Source organism: Cebidichthys violaceus, unplaced genomic scaffold (assembly GCF_023349555.1).
Source record: "Cebidichthys violaceus isolate CVI_PGR_0920_01 unplaced genomic scaffold, fCebVio1.0.p SCAF_73, whole genome shotgun sequence".
In the NCBI taxonomy this organism is placed as follows: Eukaryota; Metazoa; Chordata; class Actinopteri; order Perciformes; family Stichaeidae; genus Cebidichthys; species Cebidichthys violaceus.
Genome location: NW_027176957.1, coordinates 195,739 through 204,957, shown reverse-complemented (window position 1 = coordinate 204,957; position 9,219 = coordinate 195,739). Strand labels below are relative to the sequence as shown.

Below are 9,219 nucleotides of genomic sequence, written 5' to 3'. Positions count from 1 at the left end.
CAAACCAATGACTGACGTCACTGGAAGTAAATTGTGCATTGTCAATTGTGTAATTCCAAAGGAAACTAGCAACATGTTGAATGCCGTCACACACACACACACACACACACACACACACACTGTGTGTGTGTGTGTGTGTGTGTGTGTGTGTGTGTGTGTGTGTGTGTGTGTGTGTGTGTGTGTGTGTGTGTGTGTGTGTGTGTGTGTGTGTGTGTGTGTGTGTGTGTGTGTGTGTGTGTGTGTGTGTGTGTGTACAAAGCTCCTTGTTGTGCTCCTCAAACTGGCAGCAGCCGTGAAAAACGACGGCCCAGACTGAGAATCTATTAGAGACGAGGGGATCCGTTCTCCGTACGACTCCAGCACAGAGTGACTGCAGCATTACCTTAGGGGGGATCGGGTTTTCATTAGTAGAGTAGCTCATGTACATCGGGCCCGGCAGGACCTGCCCAAACGTTACACAGAAGAAAAAAAAAAGACACGCAAAGGGGAAAAAGTCGGCCCTCAGGAACACGAATAACTCATGAGCCGGAGCTGTGACTTCAAATCTTTACTAGACGACCACTCAGCTGGTGCTGCAGACGGATATGAATTATGTTTAGAACGAAGCACAGCATGGGGCACGTGTCAACACTGTTACAGATGTCTGCAGACCGTGAACTTCAGCATGCACCGGGGGGGGGGGGGGGGGGGGGCTGTGAAGGTCTGGATTAGAGGCCAGGATCTCGTGGGTCTCGATCAAGAGGGAGGGTAGGATGGAGGATTAAGTAACGTCACTTCAGAAGTTATTTTAACACAAACGACAAGCTAACACAAAGTATTTCACCATTTTTTCAGTTTCCTGTGAAGAGGAAACTTTATTTTGAAAAGACTATTCATGCATTGAGCTGAAATTAATTAAGTGTCGCTAGAAAACGCTCGAAAAATGAGGAGCAACTTTCCGTAAGATATTCAAACCGTTGCATGACGATACGTCGCTCTTGGTGTAGATGGCTCCACCGTGAGGAACAGATCACTACACCTGCAGGTCGCTCTCATGTGGACATTGTTTGACTGACGTCTCTCGCTGCCAGAAAGGTGGACGAAGGTCTGAACAGAGAGAATATATCTATCAAGAGAGCAGATTAAACCAACCGGTCTTTACTGTGTCTTTACTGAGTCTTTACTGTGTCTTTACTGAGTCTTTACTGTGTCTTTACTGTCTATAGTGTGTCTTTGCTGAGTCTTTACTGAGTCTTTACTGTGTCTTTACTGTCTATACTGTGTCTTTACTGTGTCTTTACTGAGTCTTTACTGTCTATACTGTGTCTTTACTGAGTCTTTACTGTGTCTTTACTGAGTCTTTACTGTGTCTTTACTGTGTCTTTACTGAGTCTTTACTGTGTCTTTACTGTGTCTTTACTGTGTCTATACTGTGTCTTTACTGAGTCTTTACTGTGTCTTTACTGTCTATACTGTGTCTTTACTGTGTCTTTACTGTGTCTATTCTGTGTCTTTACTGTCTATACTGTGTCTTTACTGTGTCTTTACTGTGTCTTTACTGTGTCTTTACTCTGTCTTTACTGTGTCTTTACTGTGTCTTTAATTACAGAAACACTCAGCTGTCCGTCACGTCTTCAGCTGTTGACGGTGAGCAGCTCCAGTGCTTCTGAGACGGGTCGGACGGGTCGGAGAGGAGTCACACTCTGCAGCAGCTTCAACGTCTTTCCAAAACAAACAGCAGGACGGACACACACACACACACACACACACACACACACACACACACACACACACACACACACACACACACACACACACACACACACACACACACACACACACATGCATGAAGTTACTGCAGAAAATACATTTCACAAAGCTAGATTTATGGTCTAAAGTGTGACGTTTATCCTGTCTTATAAATAATTGTATTATAGTGTCTTTAAGCTACAGTATCAACTTAAAGCAGGACAATTGACCAACGCATTCCCCTAAAAATACATAGATGCTGATGATTATTATTTGTTTGTTTGTTTATGTGGACATATACACGTATGTAAAAAGACAGCAATAAATTAGTCGTAAGATTTTGTCACGAGGATATCTCAGATCATACTAAAAGAAAAGAGGATAAAAGATAAAAGCAACACAAAAACAATGATAGAAACGCAGAATTTATATAGAAGTTGATGTTTTCAAGTTGAGGTGTTACAATAACAACCATGAAATGTTATAAATCGTTGATAATTTAAGTCGACGATATGTTTGAAAGCTTTGTAAAAAGGTAGAAAATTCACCTCGACTTAAAATGATTTAAAAAAGAAAAAGAACGTCATTTGTAGCCAGTTTTTTAAATATCCCAACTGTCCCTTAGACTCTGCAGCTGGACCTACTAACGTGTTTTCTTCTGGTCCAGTCGTCACTTAACAAGCTCAAACAGCAGCATGGACACGTGGAGAGGAAACCCTGAGCTCAAATGCTTCACTAACTCATACTTGACACTCTGCAGAGCGCGACTTTAATAAAATATATCGACCGACGTGAGAGACAGACGGGCGCATGTCGGCCACACAGAGCGCCGCCGCGACTGACTCACAGTTTCCACTGAAACACGACCAGCTTCAGCAGCGAGAGAAGAAATATCCTCACCGTGGTGCTACCAGACACATGTGTACATACACCACACACACACACACACACACACACACACACACACACACACACACACACACACACACACACACGGTGCAGATGGAGCCGTATTAAACGCATGCAGAGCCGTGAGGTAAAAACCTCTCCGCCAATCAGCTGCCTGCCAGACCGGGCAGATGTGGAGACACTGAACTCTTTCACATTCATGCCAATAGACCCGCATGAGGCCGGTCGCACGACTCGGGGACCTCCTTAAGGATCTAGAGTCCCTTAGAACGTAGAACCATCCATTCAAGTCAACGTAGCAGGATGGTCAGAGCGGCGGCCATTTTTACGTTGCGTGGACTAAGTACTGTAGGAACCAAACCGACTGACATCACGGAGGTTTTGCAGTGTCAGGAGATAACGTGTTTGTGTTAATGTGACGTATTATCTGAAGATTAAGATATAAACAAGTATACAGGAGCTTCAACACGTGCTCCACACAAACATCAGGACCATTGCAAAGGTTGAACTGATTCGGGCCAAACCTGTCGACTTCTAAAACGTATTCTTTGATAAGGATAAAGGTTGATGTGGGGACAACGTGTGTTTTTGTTGGAGCTGTTGTCTTGTTTTGGTAGTTACCGCGTACGTTAGCCACCGAGCGGCCTCCAGACTCTGGTTTGTCCATCTCACAGAGAGACCGGAGCTGGAAGAACATCAAGAACCAGCTCAGCTATCGCTCCTCTGAGAGCCGAGGAGAGAGGGATGTGGGGGAAGAGTTTACAAGACGGACAGGGGAAAAAATGTCCGCCTACCTTTTTCCTTTTTCTTTCGTCCTCTCCTATCATCATTCCTCCACCATATGGGACTCGTCTCCTCATAAACGGCTGAGGGACAGAAACCTGGAGCAGCCTGGAGGTGGAGGACGCAACCTCTGACGGACAAGACGATGAAAAACAGAGAAAAGAGAAGCCGATGCTTCACGTGTTGAAGCTGCATTCTCCCTAGTGTCCAGCAGGGGGCGACTCCTCTGGTTGTATAGAAGTCTAGTCTAAAATGACTCTACTTCTCTCTTGATTTATTCCCTCAGTAAACATTGTTCATGGTCTCAATCTCTAGTTTCAGGTCCTCTTCACGGTGTCTAGTTATGTTTCACTGTCCAGGATCCGGTAGCTTCTAGTACCGTTAGCACATTGACAACTGTCCCAGCTGAAGCTAGATGTCTCTCAGTGATGTGACGTTTGTCCGTGGAGCTGGACGGACGTCAGTGACGGGGGGGGGGGGGGGGGGGGGGGGGGGAGTGTTGGTCTTTGTTTTGGCTCAGTGACACTGTGGGAAACAGACTTCCTGTGAGCCGACGCTGGGATGCTTGTGAACTTACTCAAATGTCAAATGTTAAGAGTCAGCGGTGTGAAGAGGTTTTCTGCATCTTTGCACATTTTTTGCAGACTTCGTCCTGCAGCCAAGTAGAACATACTGCTTCTAGTGTTGCTCTCTGGTCCCACATTCATACAAACAGTCTTCAGTAAATGAAAACACAGATACGTTCATGAAACATCAAAATTCAGACGTCTGAGCTGCAGAGACGTTTGTCGGCTTGTTTCCAGGAAGCTGAAAGCGGCCTTTGTGACGGCGGAGAGGAGGAAGAGGATTCTCCTCTGAAGGAATTCAAAGTATCGGGTGACGGATGGAGCAGGAGAATGTGAGTGATGCCGAGAGTCACGCCGAGTGGGAATCAGAGGAGGAGAAGAAACGTCAAGAAACAGGAAGACAACAGATGTTTGTGTTGACTTCATGAATGTGAGAAACCAATCAGCCAAACCGTTTATCCACGTAATCGTGAACGAGGAAGTGTGAAGGCTGTGAAAGCACACGAGTCAACGCTTCCTCGTACAACTGTTGTCCTACCAAAGGTCCTCGTTCTTCTTCGTGGGTTTTCCTAGGAAGGAAACTCAAGTTCAGGAACATGTTGTCGTTTGTGTTAAAATGACCACGAACGTTACGTGATGAATAAATCAACGGTTCACACGAACATCGACGAGGTGGTCGTATAGAGGATCAGGAGGACTACACTGAGACTGGTTCATATAGAGGATCAGGAGGACTACACTGAGACTGGTTCATATAGAGGATCAGGACTACACTGAGACTGGTTCATATGGAGGATCAGGACTACACTGAGACTGGTTCATATAGAGGATCAGGACTACACTGAGACTGGTTCATATGGAGGATCAGGACTACACTGAGACTGGTTCAGAACCAGTTATAAGTTCCTCACAGTCACTTTAAGTGTGATTGACCCTAAAATGTAAAGTAGAAATAAGATGAAGTGGTTTTGTCTTCCTTCACATCCTTCCGTCCCGGGTCTGAGTGAACCCGGACTACTGAAACGGTTCCAGTCTGCGATCCAGACGTGGAACGCGGTCTGTCCTCTGGGTCGGATCCCGCTGAAAACAACAGGAGCAGATCGACAGCTTCTGAAGTCACATCTGTGATGTGAGTTCATGTTATCATCGGGGGGGATTGGTAACTAAATATGCTGGAAGGACGGAGAGCAACAGTGATGTCATGCAGGTCCAGCAGGGCGGCTTTCCAAAAGTCATCATCATCATCATCACTGCTGGACTAAACTCTCTGTTCAGGAGATAAAGCCGCCTCCACAACCGTCCTCAGAGTCTGGATCTGTCTTCTGAAGGGAAACTCTCTCTCTAGTCCCTCTAGTCAAAAAGACCTGAACTATCCCTTTAAGACGATTCCTCATCTGTGCGTCTGTCGGCTTGTTTTTGGCGTTTTCTGTCTGCCAAAAATGACCTCACTGGGTCGCAGGTCACAGATGCAGGTTACACGATGACAGCGTGTAATAACTGGATTTAAGAGTGAACACTTCAATGATTTCATACCTCACAGTCACAGTCTTGAACACCTTCTCTCCAAACATTAACGCGGCACGGAGCGCCCGAAACAACCTGCAGCCATGAAACGTATCCTCCTCTCTGCCCTTTCCCTGCCCTCTCTGCTCCTAAACCACCGCGCTTACATGTTTCTTCTCACACTCATCAGAGCCGTTATTCCTGTCATGTGATACGCCACACATAAACGGGGCATTCTTCCCTTTTTCACTTCGGTATTTAATATCAAAAGCACAAGAGCAAACAGAGAAACCTCCCGTCTCTCTCTCAGCTCACAGAAGTGCTTTTATATCTAAGTAAGACCTCTGATTTACATTTTAAATATTTGCCATTCAGTGGATTTCCTGCCTCAAATAAGTGAATTAAAGCACAGTGAAGGTGCTTGTTTGAATGAAGACAGGACGGAGAGTTAAGGCTGCTGTTAATGTCAATATTCCTGCAGTGTGTCGGGTTTTATTACAGTTTCTGTGACTTTATTATTGAGTAAAGAGAGTTCAGTAGCTAAGACGAGGAAAGTTTCTCAACTTCAACTGTAACTTTAGTCCGGGAAATGATCTGTAGATGACATTTACTTTAAATATTCTACTACATAACAACGTAACGCAACAACATAACAACCTAACGAAACAATGCAACGCAACAACGTAACAAGATAACAATGTAACAAGATAACAATGTAACAAGATAACGATGTAACGCAACGACGTAGCGCAACGACGTAGCGCAATGACGTAGCGCAACGAAATAATGGAACAACGTAACGAAACAACGTAACGAAACAACGTAACGAAACAACGTAACGAAACAACGTAACGAAACAACGTAACAAAACAACGTAACAAAACAACGTAACGAAACAACGTCCTGTGCTTGTTATACTCGTTATTTATACCATGTAACTTTTAATAATTATCACTTAATTTACTTCGACAATTTCTCTGAACCGAATGCAAAAACACGACATTCAACATATCTGTGGTTTTTAGAAATGTCAATTTGATTTTCAAGAGACCTCGTTAATTTTGTGTCTCAAAACTTAAAGTCCAAACCCACAAACACAACAAGTGTCTCTGTGTTCAGACCTACAGCTGATTCAAAGGAGACAGACGGACATTAAACTACAGAACTGAGTTCAAACATTTGAAGTTGAGTTTGAGTTTCTTCCTGGAAAAAGGAAATCGTTTTATGACAAATATTTACTCTGCTGGAAAGCCTAATGAATAACACTCTTAAACAACCTGTGTGAAGGACACAGAGAGAAAACCTCTTCTCAGTCATGTTGAAGTGACAGTTTGCACCCAAAAGCCCAATTCTACTTACTTACATTTAACATAAATGTTTTGAAAAATGTGCATAATTTGTGAAACACAAACAGACATAAGAGCTTTAAATAGTTCTTTAAACTGTTTTCAGTGTTTAGAAGGTAAGTTGTGTCTTTGAGTTGTTACAATTTAAAACCTCTCAGACTTTATTAATTGTATTGTATTATAACTGTTAGATATATAAGAGAGGCATCTATCCAGAGTAGAGAAAAGTAAGAAAAAATTAATCTAAATTGAGCAGAACAATGTCTCCTCTCAAGGTCCATTGTTCTGAAGCTTTCGATTGTATCACATGGTCTTCATCAGCAGATCGGTTGTAGGCCAGAGGTCTAAACGTCCTTTTTTGAGAGATTCTTTAATCATGCTTTCATTCTTATTTTGTTTGTTTACCATTAAATCTAATCCTCATCCTGGAGGATCAGGACTACACTGAGACTGGTTCATATAGAGGATCAGGACTACACTGAGACAGGTTCAGGACCAGGTCAAAGGTTGTTTTTCACGGTGAACTCGTATCAATGAATACAGAGAGGCTTTTAAAACACATTGCGTTTGTTTTTGCCTCTTCATCACTACTCGGGATACCGTCAGCATCTTGTTCAAAGCTGAACCACCAGTAACCAGAACCAGAACAGTCAGAATAAATCTGGTTTCTTGTGAAATTTCTTTCCCTTGAGGTGACATTCAGACCTCTCAAATGGAGTAAAAGGTCTAAATGAATAAGTAACATAACACCTCATGTTTACTCTAAACACAGTTCAAACATGATTAATAGATTAAATGTGTCTTACTCTTCCTCCTCGCCGCTCGGTCGGCCATGCTCCCTGGTTAAAGGGGGTGTGGTTCTACCGCAGGCCACTTTAGATGACGTGGACCTCTGTGATTGGCTCAGATGAGCCAATCAAACACCTTTGTGCGTCACGTGACAGCAATCGTAGAGCTAGACATCCTAGAAAAGTCCCATCCACTAGAGCGCTGTGTGAAGTAAAGATCATATTAATATTTAACAGATACAAACAAAACTTCACCTCAAACAGTTTGATTTTACATTTAGTTAAATTTGTATTGTGGACATAAAGTTATTTATTATAATTTTCTTCATTTTCGGTCACCTTGCTGCCGATTCAAAGACTAAAAGATGGATGCATTGATTATTTTAATAATCGTTAATTGATCATTTATTAGTGTTGATTGTTGTGCATTGTGTTCTATCTGTTTAATGGAGTTCACAGTTTGTTCCTCTCATGAGTCGTTTGTTCTGTCACTTTGTTTATTCATCACTGTTCTTCCTCATTTGTTTATGTAAATAAAAACCTTTGTTTTAATCCATAAACTCGCTGCTCAGGTGTCAAACAGGTGAAAACACAAACATTATATTCACTGAAGAAACACATAAACGTTCTCACCACAAGGTCCCTTTAGTGGCTGTTCTGGAGCTTTCAGCCGTATTTCATGGTCTTAATCATCAGATGGAGAATGGATTAATAAAGAGAAACTTGACTTCTTCATTAGTTCTGAGTTCAGTCTTATGATACGGTGAAATGAAGACTTTGAGATGAGAGATTGATGGAGCTGAAATAAAAAGGTTGTGTTTATTGACTCCATTAGAGTGAGATAGAAGAGAAAGATCCACACAGACACATGTGACTCCTGTGTTACATTAGAGATGCATATTTCACTCACAGCTGTTCAAACCATCAGTGCAAACCTCAACATCTGGCTGAGGGGGGGGAGCACATTTATTGGGGATACATGACTGCATCGCACCTCCTCTAAAGTCCCCCCTCTGAAAACACAGCTGTCAGATTAATGGTTCCCAGGAGAGAACCCCCCCCCCCCCCCCCCCCCCCCCCCACCCCCCCCTCCTCCCCCCCCCCGCTTACATTAACAGCCCCACTTCTCAGACGTGACGGAGTTCCTTTAATAAACAGGATTCAGGACTTTGACGCAAACGGAATCTGTAGTGACCACTAGAGGGCCAGACGTGAAGAAGAAGAAAAAGAAGAAGAAAAAGAAGAAGAAGAAGAAGAAGAAGAAGAAGAAGGAGAAGATTGATACTTTGATACTTTGACACTTTGACACTTTGATAATTTGATCCTTTGATCCTTTGATACTTTGACACTTTGATACTTTGATCCTTTGATACTTTGACATGTGAAACAGTACTCGGGTCTTTCCGTTTAATAAATGCTCAAGTAGTTTGAACGTATAATGAAAATAAGGCAGATGTTTTCCCCCTGATGATAATGAAGTACGATGGAGCAGCTCTGTGAGATGGAGGTTTGAAGTGGTCACGCTGGTTTGAGCTGCAGTGGAAAACAAAAGGACGGGGATGAAGTGAGGCGCTGCGGTTTAGATTTGATGGACAG

At 43.1% G+C, this 9,219-nt stretch overlaps 1 long non-coding RNA gene across 1 annotated transcript; it reads right to left on the bottom strand.

The window, feature by feature from the left end:
• Positions 1-958: 958 nt before the first annotated feature.
• On the bottom strand, positions 959-7,674 carry LOC137891974 (uncharacterized). Its single transcript, XR_011105388.1, has 3 exons — positions 7,642-7,674; positions 1,587-1,700; positions 959-1,086 (listed from the first exon to the last, which is right to left on the bottom strand). It is a non-coding gene; the product is annotated as an uncharacterized lncRNA (long non-coding RNA).
• Positions 7,675-9,219: the final 1,545 nt, after the last annotated feature.